The sequence below is a fragment of the Idiotropiscis lumnitzeri genome, unplaced genomic scaffold (genome assembly GCF_059441095.1).
Source record: "Idiotropiscis lumnitzeri isolate Australia: NSW breed Sydney's pygmy pipehorse unplaced genomic scaffold, RoL_Ilum_1.0 HiC_scaffold_23, whole genome shotgun sequence".
NCBI classification, from domain to species: Eukaryota; Metazoa; Chordata; class Actinopteri; order Syngnathiformes; family Syngnathidae; genus Idiotropiscis; species Idiotropiscis lumnitzeri.
Window position 1 is genome coordinate 2,605,416 of NW_028283561.1, and position 15,797 is coordinate 2,621,212.

The 15,797-nt window shown below is 41.6% G+C and overlaps 1 long non-coding RNA gene across 2 annotated transcripts; it reads left to right on the forward strand.

The window, feature by feature from the left end:
• Positions 1-2,598: 2,598 nt before the first annotated feature.
• On the forward strand, positions 2,599-6,051 carry LOC148316068 (uncharacterized). 2 transcript variants are annotated; one of them, XR_015840379.1, is made up of 3 exons: positions 2,599-2,781; positions 5,076-5,171; positions 5,854-6,051. It is a non-coding gene; the product is annotated as an uncharacterized LOC148316068 (long non-coding RNA). The 2 variants fall into 2 exon arrangements; XR_015840380.1 differs by lacking the exon at positions 5,854-6,051 and adding an exon at positions 5,475-5,674.
• Positions 6,052-15,797: the final 9,746 nt, after the last annotated feature.

Below are 15,797 nucleotides of genomic sequence, written 5' to 3' on the forward strand. Positions count from 1 at the left end.
TAATTATAAAACGTCATGGTGCTTTTACTCATTTAAAGAACTAAACCGACGCGTATTTTCATCCGGTGGTCAGGTTTGCATTGAATGTGAGCACGAGGGACGCTAGCTTGTTGCGTTAGCTTTGCGGAGCTAACAGCTTGCACTTTTGTTATAGAACAACAGAATGCAAGTACCATGATAATTTCTGTCATTAATTTTTGTGTAAGACACGATGTTCACTGGTTAATTACATGATTCTTAAAGCAAAGGTTACTGTGAATGCAATTTTGGTAAGATTTTTGTAGTCACACTGCATAAATCTGTCTGTCTGTTGTTTAAACTTCAATATAAACTATTATGGTTGAAATCGTTAATTGGGATGGAGGGATTGATATTTTTTTTATTTATAATTTATTTTTCTTACACTGATATTGTTAAAACTCCATTTAGCCTATAGTATTAATAATTCTCAACACAAAACTGTCTTTTTTCTTTATAGAATAAACAATGCCTTCCCTGAGATGCAGGAAGTCCCCAAAGCAGGATACTATTGAACATGCAGTCAAGGGTCTGGACAAGACTGCAGAGTTAGAAGCGAAGTATATAAACTCATTTAAAGGTATGATGTTAACGCTTTTGCTAAGATATATTATTGTTTTCTGATAACCAAGCTGACATCGTTTTTTAAGTGGTTATTTTACATTAAGAGTGTCTTGAACTTTTCTTTTGTCAGTTTCAAGTTATTTCAGTGAGCGTGAAACCTGATGGTAGGAGTTCTATCTAAATTAAGGCTGTACTTGATGACGCCCTCCGGCATTTTTATACCACAATAGACCGGTGAACAAGTCCGATATTGATAGTCTAGTGTAAAGCACGTTATACGTCACAGAGATCACGTGACGCGATCCAATATGACTGTGTATACAGTGTATGTCATTGTTATGAAACTAAATAATCTTAAAGTTTTTTTTTTACGTAACCAGGTGCCATTGACATTTGTACTTTCAGTCCTAATACATACTGGCTAATGCAATGCTGGAAAATGAATTTTGGCTGGTCTGTTCCTTTAAAATCATAAAGAAGGGCTCTGCTCTATCCCTCACAAGAAGCAATGTTTCAAACCACCCTACATTAGTATAGTGGCCCAAATGAATATGATGACTCCTTATTTGTGTGCTTAAAAATATGACGAAGCTATCTTGATTTCCCTGTTAACTAGGTCGAGGAGTATTTACCAAGGCCCCTTTCAGGAAAGACGACTTTATTCTTTATTATGGAGTACAGAGGAAAATTGATAGATTCTGATAAATCTCAACGCAGGAAGATGGATGGAAGAGGCACTGTCTTTTTGTTTGACTTCCGCCGGCAAGAAAAAACTTGGAGGTGAGGCAAAGATTGAGATGTTATCTTATTTTTGTTTTTATTTAAAAAAATAAACACATACTCATCCCATAAGTGTTAGGGGAAAAATCATTCTCTAAGCAAAAATGTATACCGTATTTTCGCACCCAAAAGACGCGCCGTGTCAAAGGGCGCAACACCTGTTGAGGCCGCTATTTCTGTCTTTGTAACATATACTGGACGCACCGCCTGACAAGACGATAGCACAGCTGCTGTTAGCATAGCATGAACTTGGCAGAGCTGCCCACACTGACACAGCCGATAGCAGCCTACTATGCCCCAATAACATGAGCAATCACCCCATTGTTGCAGCAGACGCCAAGTCTCTATTGACAATAGCTGACAATGGCTCAGGCCAATATTAGGTGCATTGGCAATAGCCTACAAAGCAACGTCAGGGGAGGGACTTGGCTGCTCACCACACACAAAAAATAAAAAACTCATCATACAAGCAAACAATGAAACATAGAAATAAGATTAACACAAACATGTATCTCTCATGCCATCAATATACCCAAAAAAAATGAAAATAATACAAAAGCCACTCAGCCTTAGCTAATTCAAGCAATGCATTCTGGGAGCAGAGACCCACAATCCCATAGCTGTTTAGAGAGATTTGCATGGCTGTTTAAAGAGATGTGCTGTTATGCTTTGGACTTTTTGTCTGTTGTCTAAACCTGGGACGTTTCTTGCTTGCAATAACATAAATGATAAGACAGACTAAAACATTGTGGACAGCTGCCCTTTGTCCAGCTTTTTCCAACACCATCACCCAAACATTATAGTCAGATGGTGTATTTGTCACGGTCGATTGTAAGCATGGACAACTCACTCTTTGCCCAGCAGGGTGTGCTAACATGCACTTCCAACAGCTCGTTGATGACAAGGGCTGATGGACGTGAGTGGTACTTTGTCCATTTAATGGACGCATCGACTGACAGGGCGCTTTGTTTGCTTATGACTGCGAAAATACGGTAATTACTTTTATTCATGCGTTGAATCTGTACAAATGAAAATATAGACCATGAAGTCTCAAAGACAAGCTGTTAATAGGGTCTGATTCCAATAGAAATTTCTTGTATGATTTGATTTAGAAGATTTAAAAATTGTGGATTTCCTATTTTTATGTTTTGTGTACACAAGATTGTCTCAAAGATTAATTTCTGACATTGATTGAATAATTGTTTTTTTTTTTTTTAAATCTATTTTAAGTGTTGATGCCGCTCAAGAAGATGGCAGTCTGGGAAGACTGGTTAATGATGACCACATGCACCCCAACTGTAAAATGAAGAAGAAGACAACAGAGGACAGACCACACCTCTGTCTGTTTGCGCTCCGAGACATTGATGTTGGCGAAGAAATAACTTAAGACTATGGACCAGCTGGCCTTGGAGAACACAGGTTTGTAAGATGCATCTTTAAGTACAATAACAGAGCCCACTTGTGGTGTTCTGGTGATGTAGTTTCCAATTAGTTTGGCAATCTAATAAATGTATGTTGAGGTTTCTATGGAAGTTGAACATGCTGACTGACTGGGGGAGTTCTCCATTGTCCACTATCTGTAATTCAAATTTGTGGGTCTGAGTCAAAGTTTGGCTCTTCAGGAACAACGAACTGGTCAGGGAGTGACAGTATTACAAAGTTCTGCGTTACTCTTTTCTGGGCGGTGGCCCTGTTAGGCCATCATATGCCATATTGCAAATATCCCCATTGTGGGACTAATTAAGGACATCTTTATGTTGTGGTTTCCCTACCAGAACCAGCACCAACCCTGTATATTCATGATATAAAACACTGTTTCAATTTGATATTTAGCCTTTCTATACTGTAAAAATAGAAGACCCCAGGCTTTCCTGCGCCCCCTTGCCCAATTGGTGGTGTTCAGGAGACAACCTGGGACTGAAATATCAGTCACAACCAGTGTTGTTTTCGTCACTGATGACTATGACGAAAATACTTCGTTAACGCCCCTTTTTTAATGACGATGACAAGCTAAACGAGGTTCTTTTATGACGAAAACATGACGTGATGTACATGAATTTTTTTCGTTGACGAGACAAAATTGTTAGCATGTGGTTCATAAATTATTTTATGTTGCTTTTAGTGAAATAAAGCCACAACAGTTGCCCAACAAAATGTTTTGCTTCTCTGCTTATTTTGGAGCAGTGAGCATTGATTCCACTGTTGCCACTTTTTTCTGTTTGTAATGAAGAATCCTTTGTAGTCCATCCAAAAGTCTTTGTTATTGGGTGGAAACCTTGAATGCCTTGTTTTAACTCAAATGGACTTAAACCCATCCATCCATCCATCCGTTATCTGTACCGCTTCTCCTCACTAGGGTCGCGGGGGGTGTTGGAGCCGATCCCAGCTGTCTTCGGCAGTAGGCGAGGTACACCCTTGAATTGGTGTCCAGCCAATCGCAGGGCATACATAGACGAACAACCATCCACGCTCACACTCATGCCTAGGGGCAATTAGAGTGTCCAAGCAACTTGCCATGCATGTTTTAAGAATATGGGAGGAAACCGAATTACCCAGAGGAAACCCACGCAGGAAGGCCGGAGCCAGAATCGTACCTACGACCTCAATATTGTGAGGCCATCCTGCTAACCAGTTGGGCCACCGTGCCGCTTGGACTAAAACCTTTGTGAATAAATTGACGAAAACTAGGGTAAAACTTTTTTTGCGTTTCCGTCGATTAAAACTGGACTAAAACCCTTTTTTTAGTTTTCGTTGACTAAAACTGGACTAAAACTATAACGAATTGGGATGACTAAATGTGATGTAAACAAATCAGCACTTTGTCCAAATGACTTGGACAAAATCTAAAATGCCTGCCAAAAACAACACTGGTCACAACACGTGTCTACAGAAGATTAATTGGCATGGGCGAAATTAATTAGTTTTATTTCATTCATGAGCTTATGTTTTGTTTTGGGTGGCTAAGGCTTAAAATGTGTAAAAATCTAATCCAACCTCAAATATAATTAATTCAATAAATTTATGATGCTACTAAAACATCGAAGCAGCCTCCTCCAGGCTTTACAGACTCAGAAATGGAGGTATGCGTATCGTGTACTCATCCTGTCGTGTCTCGAGATGTTAAAATTGCAGTTAGATAGACGTGTGCTGATTAGACAAGACTTCTAATATATCTGGTGTCACAGGATATTTGTCAGTGAATGTGTATGTCTGGTTTGAGGCTCACTCAGCTTTTTCTTGTGTTGTGGGGTCCAGTTGAGTTGAATTGCGTGTCAGGTATGTTGGCCATCTGACACCCAACTGTCAGGTTTGTGTTTGTGGGGACCCCGTAGAGCCATTTTTATTGTTGACATAAATCATAGCTAATCATCTTTTCCTTCATTATCATATGAAATACAGTTAGGAGTTGTATGTGCCTTTACTATGTTATAATCTTAGAACCTACCAGCCACTACAGGTGTCCGACAAGAAGACTTTTGGCTGTCCTGTGCTCCATTGCGGCCCTGGTGGCGTTCAAAAGACAACCTGTGACTGAAATATCAGTCACAACATATCTCTACTGAAGATTAATTGTCATGCGCTAAAGTAATTGGTTTTGTTTCATTCGTGAACTTGTTAGTTTTTGTTTTGGGTGGCCAAAGCCTAAAATGTGTAAAATTCTGATCCATTTTCTTTTTTTAATTCATTAAATTAATATTCAACTTGTTCATTAGGATGGAGGACAACCGACAATGACTGAATCGGCTGAGGTTGATGCCACCAGAACATCGAAGCAGCCTTCTCAAGTTTTGACAGACTCTGAAAAGGAGGTATGCGTATCATGTGGTCATCCTGTCGTGTCTTGAGATGTTAAAATTACAGTTAGATGTGAAGAACATTATAGGAGCAATCATGTTATCGAATGTAATAAAATAATATCACACACAGTCTAATATCACACACACAGTCTAATATCACACAACAGTTTGATTTTACATACAGTCCAATGTTATGCACAGTTTAAATACATAACACATAAATACATAACACATAAAGTTTCATGATATTGTTACTAACTCTAGTTCATTTATTAACTAAAATCTAGGAACTAACCATCACACCACCGCACTTAGGTTAGGACGACCACTTAGGTCAGGGCAACCGAACAAACTCCACTCCTGAACACACATGAGGGGAGGCGGACATGGACCAAGTAAACACCAGCTGGACCGAAGTAAACATGCCCTTGACAATTTAGGTACCTTTGAATCGGTCGTATGTACTTGTATTGATTTCTGGATTGATTGAAATGTGTCGGCACATGTCGACGTGACTTATGATATTCAATAAAAGGCTTGGAGAGAACTGGAGGTTCAGAGATCAGACCTGTTCACTGAGGTTTCATCTCTCCCGGCCGGAAACTTATAGTCTGCTGTCCGTGTCTGGATTCCTACTTGCCGAGGCGTGAGTCGCTCCCCCACACAGGGGTGATTCTCCCTTGACATTTTACAGTGGTCCTTCGGTCCTTCAAAACGGGTGTTGACCGGGTCATGCGGAGGGGGAGGCGGTGACGACCGGAGGAAAAGACTGTGCACAGCAACCAGGACTTAAAAAACCTCATCTCGTCCTGATTTTGAGGCCGGTCTCGCAGGATCTCCCGACGAGTGCCCCGGTTGACATCCGACTGAACCAGAGGAAAGACACGGACGGCAAGGGGTAAGACAAAAACTTCTTGAAGTATTTTGGGTACCACGGCACCTAGACGGTTTTTGGTATGAGACTTAGCTACTTCACTATTGTTGTTGTTCACTGCAGATAACGTAACTTCTGCAGATTTGGAACATTGTTGCAGATAACGTAACTTCTGTAGATTTGGTTTAGTCAAGAAAACATTACTGCAGATAACGTAGCTTCTGCAGATTAAAAACCAGTTGTTTTAACGGTGCACCTGGGTAACGGAACTCCCGGGTGGTTCGGGTCCGAACAAGTGAGACAGTGAATTGACCAGGCCTGTGACTGACATACTAACTGCGGATTATATGTGTGTGCGTGGAGAGTATTTGAAGGAGATCTAAAATCGTTCACGTTCCGTGAAATTTAAACACCAAGCTGATGTCCTCCTGAGACGCTAGGTCAAAAGGTAGAAGCTTGACATCAGGGGAAGTGAACGAGCACGTAGCATTTCTCCAGAGAATCTCTCAAAGTATTTTTGTGTGACTACTAACAAGCAGACAATGGGGAAGAAAGATAAAAAAAGGGGAGCCAGACCTGACAGGTCAAAATCACCCGATATGGTAAAAAAGATGGAACTCAAGTTCCCGGGTAGTACGAAGTACTTGGGTAAATGGAAAGGACGCTATCAATTTGATCCAGACTTGGCTGGAGTAAGAGAGACGGGGGAGTTGTTGAGAAACCTGTCCATTCATGACCGGCAAAAGCAACGTACTCGTGATACACCAGGGAAACAATTGAGGCAGGCTAGAGTTTGGCATGAGGAGATGCGTAAGAAAGAGGGGGAGAGCCAAAGTGGTATTAATGTTGCTCGTGCTGAAGATGATGAGACACAGGGAAGGGGACGTAAGCGAGTGATTAAAATAAGGAAGGAACAGCTGTTTACGGGGCCAAGCGTAGAACAGCAGTTAAATGCAACACAAAATATAGAAGAGGGGGAAAAGACACGAATGAAAAAAGTAAAACCACCATTACAAGATGATAATGTTACATTCACACCCACTACGACACAGCTGTACCCGACAATACCGCCGCCGAGATATGACCTTAATTCCACATCACATAATGCGGGGCCACACATGATGACGCGTAGGGGTCAAGGGCCCGAGTTATCATGGAATAAAGAGATGGGGGGAACGCCAATCCTCCTGGAGGGACCCGAGGTAAGTAAACCCACTGAGACCTTCCCGCTCATCCAGGTGGCAAATCCGAGAGCAGGGGAAGACGGCCAACCTCATTATGTATTGGTTCATAGGCCTTGGACAAAAGAACAAATGATTAAGGTCCTCGAACATGTTCCAAAACCCACTGATGATGTAGAAGGGTGCGTTCAGGGAATAATTGACTTGCAACAAAGTTATCATCTAAATGGCCCCGAAATGCAGCAGGCACTCATGCAAATTACAGGGTTAAAATGGCACCAGTGCAAAGGGCAGTGGAGCCCATACACAGGGAAAAGTAACGATCTTATTATGTCACCAGGCGAGGTTGTTAATAGTTTAAGCAATCCAGACTCCATTTTTGCAAATATGCGTCGTGTGTTTGTAAAACATCCAAACTATGCTAAGATTAGTCAAACTACACAGTCGATGGAAGAAACAGTACAAGAGTACAGGGCTAGATTGTACCCAGTATTTAAAATAAACAGTGGTATCAGTGAAGATGGTCACCCTAATGGGCCCTTCAACCAGCAATTGAAGCAAGCAATTTTGTTCGGCCTTAAACCACAAATAAAAGCATGGATAGATTGTGATAACGAGGAGGCAAGGAGGAAAGGACTTTGTTTTGTTTGTTTTAGATCTGGGCATTTTGCCAGAGAATGTCGGGAGAGAGATGGCAAGCAGGCATGACTAGGAGAAGTCCGGACGGATGAAGGGAGGAAAAGTGTTGTGTTAGATAAACATTGTGGCCGAAATCAGATAGAGGTCCAGCTGTCTGAAAAAGACGTGCATTCAAAACTAAGACCAGAAACTTTGGTATATGTAAACAATAAGCCTATGATGTGCCTCGCAGACACAGGGGCGGAAAGATCTGTAATTAGAGAGACAGCCAGTGTGCCAAAATCTAAGCGTGTGGTAGTAATGACGGGGGCGAGTGGGGAGGAGGCGAAAGTTCCTTTGAGTGAAGTTGTAAGATTGGAATGGGGCCAGAATAGGGAGGTAGCTTCCACTAGCCGAGTCCTAATGATGGCTAGGTGCCCACATAACTTGTTGGGACGGGCAGATATGCTCCAAATGGAACTAGCCATTGTTCCCACAAATAAAGGGGTGTTTAAAGTAATTCACTGTCCCCTAGACTGCGTTCCTGTGATGGTCACGGAAGCTGAGGACGTGCCATATTACTGGTGGAGTTTGGAATTCCCCTCGGCAGATGTGACCCACACCGCAGAGCATATCATTGATTTGTCAAAAAAACACCTTGTGGGAGAGTATGATACAATGCCAGCAGAAGAATTACACATGACCATAAGATATAGTAGGACCCCGGGGCCAGATGAGCCCTACACCGAGGCTTTGCTCCGGTGTGGCCCGAGCATAGTCCAAGTGATGTATTTTGTTTTCCGAGGGCCCGCCTCATTCTGTACGGTGGACCCACCAGCATGCATTTTGGACTTAATGCCGGACCCAGGGAGTAAACATATATCCATAACAAAGGCACACCAAGACGAGTGGAGCGACAACGCTGTCTCTGCCACATTGGTGTCCACTATTAGGGATTGGACTCGGAGTGGGGAGAAACTAGAGACCTCCCCATCTACTGGATGGTCGAGGCTCAAACTCACACTCAGGGTCACAATGCACCCGCAGGTGCACATGCATCCACCTCTGGAGATGTGATGTATTTTGCTAACAGATGTGGAAGAGCAAGCCCTGAAGGGGCTGCCCAACTCCCTGTGGAGCAAGGGGCCGGCTGACGTAGGACTCATGAAAGGGGTCACCCCAGTTCGAATACGGGGGAAAACGAACCATCAGCCCCCTTACTTCCAGGTTCCCCAGGAGGGGAACTATGCCTGCATAGCTAGAAATTGTTCCGGTAACACCTGCCCGTCTGTCGGAACAGTGCCAGATTTTATGTGTAACACAACCATTATTGTGCCAACTAATAATCGACTCGTGTACCAACGACGGGATGTTAGGTGGTGGTGTGGGGGGAAGACTCTCCGGGGGCATCTCCCCGAGGAATGGAGTGGGTCATGTGCACACGTAATTCTAATCTTCCCAGCTCACATAGCCATAGTCAAGACACACACTCTAAATAATAGGAGGAGACGAAACATTGCACCTTTGAATATGGGACCCAATCCAACGTATATCGATGCCATAGGGGTGCCGAGGGGGGTGCCAAACGAATACAAATTGGTGGACCAAATTGCGGCAGGGTGGGAATCAATCTTCATTTGGATTACCCCAAATAAAAATGTTGATCGCATTAATTACATCCATTACAATGTGTTGACTCTCACTAATTACACACACGCTCTAGGAATGGCACTGGCCGAACAGCTCGACGCAACCTCTCTAACAGCATTTCAAAACCGGATGGCATTAGATATGCTGTTGGCTGAGGCCGGTGGAGTCTGCTCTATTTTCCAGGACCAGTGTTGTATGTTCATCCCTAACAATACGGCCCCCGATGGATCGATCACAAAAACTCTCCAGGGACTCCAAATGTTATCTGAAACTATGCATATTCATTCTGGTATTGATCACCCCGTGATAGGTTGGTTTAGTAACATGTTCGGACAATGGAAAGATGTTCTCATACCTGTGTTTGTTTCCATATGTGTCGGGGTCGCATTGTTATCTGTGGTAGGGTGCTGTTGTATCCCCTGTTTAAGACATGTGATATTGAAAATCTTTGACCGCATGTTTGAAAGTGCAAAGGTTAGCCTACAGGAGGAAGTAGAAACGTTGCTGGCGGATTATGAAGATGCCAGCTACGAATTTGAAGTAGTGTAAGAAGGATATGATAACTACACTGAAAGTCATGCATGAGATGGTGTAAGTTTGATGTGTTATTACATTACGATAAAAAGGAGGGAAATGTGAAGAACATTATAGGAGCAATCATGTCATCGAATGTAATAAAATAATATCACACACAGTCTAATATCACACACACAGTCTAATATCACACAACAGTTTGATTTTACATACAGTCCAATGTTATGCACAGTTTAAATACATAACACATAAATACATAACACATAAAGTTTCATGATATTGTTACTAACTCTAGTTCATTTATTAACTAAAATCAAACCAAAAAGAGGCTCGTTTCCAGAGCCTGAACACCCATTTCATACGATACATATGGACTTCATTCAATTATCCAAGTCACGAGGGTATGAATATTGTTTGGTGATTATTGATGTATTTTCAAAATGGGTTGAAATATTTCCCACAGCCAAACCTGATGCTGAAAATGGAATTGAGCCAATAATAAATGCATTAAAGGAAGCAGGAATTTTGATACAAGCACCTGAAGCGGAATGCAATACACCTATTTTTCCAGTAAAAAAGGCCCCACCCTCAGAGGGATGGAGGTTAGTGCAAGATCTCCGAGCAGTTAATAGCGCAGTCATACAACGAACCCCAAATGTGCCAAATCCACACACATTGTTGAATTCGCTTCGATCAGATTCACAGTACTTCACGGTAATAGATCTCAGCAATGCATTTTTTAGCATTCCGCTATCAGAGAAAGCACAAGTTTGGTTCGCATTCACATTTAAGAAGGCAAAATTGACATTCACTCGATTACCACAGGGATATGCTGAATCACCCACTATCTTTTCAGAAGCTATCGCTAACTGTCTATCCCAATTTGACCCACCAGAGGGTAGCCAAATCATTGTGTACGTAGACGACATTCTGGTCGCATCCCCGACACAGAGCCAATGTAAGATCGATACAGTTGCACTATTGCAACATTTGGCAGAAACAGGAAACAAAGTTTCTAAAAATAAGCTCCAACTGTGGAGGAGGGAGGTTAAATATTTGGGACACACACTCACACAGGACGGGAGAACAATTAGTCAAGACCGAAAAGCAGCTATCGTAGCGACACCAAAACCAACTACTAAAAAACAATTAATGGCTTTTCTAGGGTTATGCAACTACTGCCGAATTTGGGTAATAGATTACGCGCTCCTGGCAAAGCCATTACAAAACATGATACACACTGATCCAATGGCAATGTCAGCAAAATTGAGTTGGACAAAGTCTACTGACACAGCTTTTGACAAATTGAAATTGGCAATAACTGATACTGCAGCACTAGCATTGCCTGATTATTCCAAGCCATTCATTCAAACAGTAGATGCTAAGCGAGATTACATGACCTCAGTATTATTGCAACACCATGGCATTAGGCTTAAGCCAGTAGCATATTACTCGCAATACTTAGACCCTGTTGCCAGGGCAACCCCATACTGTGTTCAAGCTGTAGTGGCAGCCGCCCTAGCAGTACAAGCATCAGCTGAGGTAGTCCTCTATCACCAGCTAACCCTAAAGGTGCCACATGCGGTCTCAGCTTTGTTGCTGGAATCAAAAATGTCATTTCTTTCACCAGCAAGACACCTGTCCTACACAGCACTCCTACTATCACAACCTAACCTCACGATTGAACGATGTACAACATTGAATCCAGCAACTCTGATGCCCACACCGCATGATGGTACCCCACACGATTGCGTAACAGAAACTGACGTTATGTATAAACCTAGACCAGACATCACTGATATACCCCTAGCAGAGGGGGATGTCATATTTGTTGACGGATCCGCGTTTAAAGATCAGTGTGGCAAAAGTCATGCAGGTTATGCAGTAACAACCGCAACCACCATAGTCGCAGCAGGAAAACTAGCCTCAAATATGTCTGCTCAGGCAGCTGAGCTGGTCGCTCTCACGAAAGCATGCTTGATTTATGAGGGCAGGCCCGTCACAGTGTACACAGACAGCCAGTACGCATACAGCTCTGCACACACGTTTTGCCGTCAATGGCAGCTTCGTGGGTTTATCACAACAACAGGAAAAGAGGTCAAACATAAATCGTTGCTTGTTAACCTCCTGGCTGCGATCCAGCTGCCCTCATTGCTAGCTATTTGTAAGTGTGAAGCACATCTTAAGGGAAATGACCCAGTGGTAGTAGGAAACAGGTTTGCTGATCAGGCGGCAAAAGCTGCAGCAGCAGAAAATACCGTTGTTTGTAAAGCTGAGATCAAGGCAGATGAAACTGATGACTTGCAAGACATTCTCAAGGAAAGGCACAAGATAGTGTCTGATGCAGAAAAACGATTGTGGATAAAAAAAGGAGCAACATATGACAACGGACTTTACAGCGGTCCGGATGATAAGCCATGGCTGCCTCGATCTCTATTTTCATGGGCAGCAATTGTGACACACGGACCATGCCATGTGTCAACAGGGGGCATGGTTGATCAAATAAACAAACACTTTAATTCATTTGGGTTCACACAATATGCAAAAAACTTTTGCAGACAATGCTTGATTTGTATTAAAAATAATCCACAAGGAAATGTGAAGAACATTATAGGAGCAATCATGTTATCGAATGTAATAAAATAATATCACACACAGTCTAATATCACACACACAGTCTAATATCACACAACAGTTTGATTTTACATACAGTCCAATGTTATGCACAGTTTAAATACATAACACATAAATACATAACACATAAAGTTTCATGATATTGTTACTAACTCTAGTTCATTTATTAACTAAAATCTAGGAACTAACCATCACACCACCGCACTTAGGTTAGGACGACCACTTAGGTCAGGGCAACCGAACAAACTCCACTCCTGAACACACATGAGGGGAGGCGGACATGGACCAAGTAAACACCAGCTGGACCGAAGTAAACATGCCCTTGACAATTTAGGTACCTTTGAATCGGTCGTATGTACTTGTATTGATTTCTGTATTGATTGAAATGTGTCGGCACATGTCGACGTGACTTATGATATTCAATAAAAGGCTTGGAGAGAACTGGAGGTTCAGAGATCAGACCTGTTCACTGAGGTTTCATCTCTCCCGGCCGGAAACTTATAGTCTGCTGTCCGTGTCTGGATTCCTACTTGCCGAGGCGTGAGTCGCTCCCCCACACAGGGGTGATTCTCCCTTGACATTAGATAGACCTGTGCTGGTTGGACAAGTTTTCTAATATATCTGGACATAAATCGTAGCTAATAATATTTTCCCTCATCATCATATGATATACAGTTATGCCTAGTATATGTCTTTACTATGTTACAATCTAAGAACCTACCAGCCACTACAGTTCTCTCATTGGGAGACTTAAGCTTTCGTCAGGTTGTCGACTGCTGCATTGCCCTCTTATTGGCTTTAAGTACACAACCTGTAACTGAATTATCTGTCAGAACAGAACCTATGTGTCTACAGCAGGTGATTTGGCATGTGGATTCTTCAGATTTTTAGAAAATAGGTAAAATTGTGATCAAAAGTTTAAAATGTCTAAAATTCTGGTATAGTTTGCAATAGTATATCTATTAAATCATTTCAAAACTTCTTAACAAGGATGGAGAACATTGGCTGTGACCGAATTGGTTGAGGTTTAGATTACCAGGACCATTGAGCAGCCTCCTCGGGATCTACAAATTTAGGAATGAAGATATGCATCCCATGTTACAATCCTGTTATGGCCCGAGGTTTTGAAGTTGCAGTTACATATTGGGCTGGGCGATATGGCTGATAAGTACATAGCGATATAAGTATTTCATATGGGTCCATCGATACACATTGAATTCTTTTTTTATATTATTTTATTTATTATCGTTTTTATTTTCCAATATTTTCACTGCCCTGTTAAAAAAACATTTAATGTAGTTTTCCTCCCGGGAGCTTTTTGTTACGGTCAATTAATTTTGTTATTACATTATTTTGTCATATCATTCATCAATATTTTAGTTTTTTTTTTTTTTTCAAATAGAATTAAGACCTTTTTCTGTGCAGATTCCTCTGGGGATTAAGTATTTAATGGGTTCTCAATTTTCTCTTGGACTCTGATGCAACCCAGTCTCCTCCCTTGGACAAAAAATATGGGCTGAATCTTCCTTGGAATAACGACACAGATTCTGACGAATCATTGTCAAATCCTGCCCCTGAACTTTGCGCCTCAGACCCAGACCATATTACTATCCCAAGGCTCAGGAGGACCAAAAGTATACAGGTAAACAACCCATATAGATTTCAGGGAATCTTACAAGCAAATTGCATATATTTTATTGGTCTCCTGCCTTCTATCCTTTATATTTCGTTGTTGTTGTTTTTTAGATTAAAAAAACAGGCTGACTTTGGAATGGATAAGCATTATTACTCCAACTCAGATGACAGTGGAGATGAATATATTCCGGATACAAGTGAGGCCTCTGATTCAGACGGAAGTGAATCTTTGAAAATTGTGGACCCTCTCTTGAAGTCTAAGAATGCCTTCAGAGATTTTTCTCCCACACCACGAATCTCAAAAGCCACCTCAACGCAGGTTGTTAATCAAGGGCGTTCACCCGTTCGGAGGAGTAGCAGCACTGGTGTGATTCTTGAATTCTATGGCTCTTCAAATATTTGTGCAGTTTAACACAAATCATCCAAAATAGAATTCAAGCACATCTGTGACAGAAATTCAAATTCAGAAGTCAAAGAGAGAGAACAAAAAAAAAAATCTAATGCTGCGCTTCTTCCGAAGACATATACTGTAAACATTAAATGTATGTTAGGACAATCTTGAAAAAAGTATTAGAACACCCTTTACTTTTATTTCTTGTTAATTTTATTAACCAAAATATGTCCATTTTTATTACAGATTAATGAATACAAAATTAAAACTCTAATCAGCTACTTTTTAATCGTTATATTTGTATAAACAAATGTTATACATCTGTGTGTTACTTATACAAGAAATGACGGAAAAGCAAGGGTGGTTTAGTATTTTTTTATCGTATATAGTCTGTATAATATCTTTAACCTATGCTGATGCTGTTTAATACTGATTTAAATAATAATAATAATGTCATAATCTGTTGGTTTTACATGAACAAAACCTTTCAAGCACTTTTTAAAATTCTAAATACTACCTCTTGTCAGTAAGTTGGTTCACAGCACTGCCTTGGAGTGAAAGTGTGTAGTGCTGAGACAGTCGGTATGTGCTGAGTCGTCTGACGTTTGTGTGACTGGTACCCAGGAAGGTAGCAAAACCAGGCAGTGTGTATGTCGTACCCAGGAAGGCAGAGAAACCAAGCAATATGTATGTGGTACCCACGAAGGCAGAGAAACTAAGCAGTGTGTATGTGGTACCCGGGAAGGTAGCAAAACCAGGGAGTGTGCATAGATACAGACCCCAAAAGTGATTAAAACCAAATAAAGTCCCCAGAAGATCATCTGTAGTCAGGTGAAGGACCCTGTACTTTGTTCAACTCATTTACTCCCTTAGACGTACAAAGACGTCTTTTAATGCAATGGCGCCCTCTACCAAAGACGTATAAGTACGTTTCCTGTCTTTTTTACGTCATAGTGTACATAAGGGTCTGATGCAACCTCTGACTGAGAATCAGCCTTGTCCGCATTGTGAATCATGTAAAAATCACCCAGCAGGGGGCAGAGGTGCAAAAGATCCGCCTTGAATCTGCGCCAGAGGTACAAATGGGGGGCGGGATCCTGGGGTAGACTTATAAGTGTGGA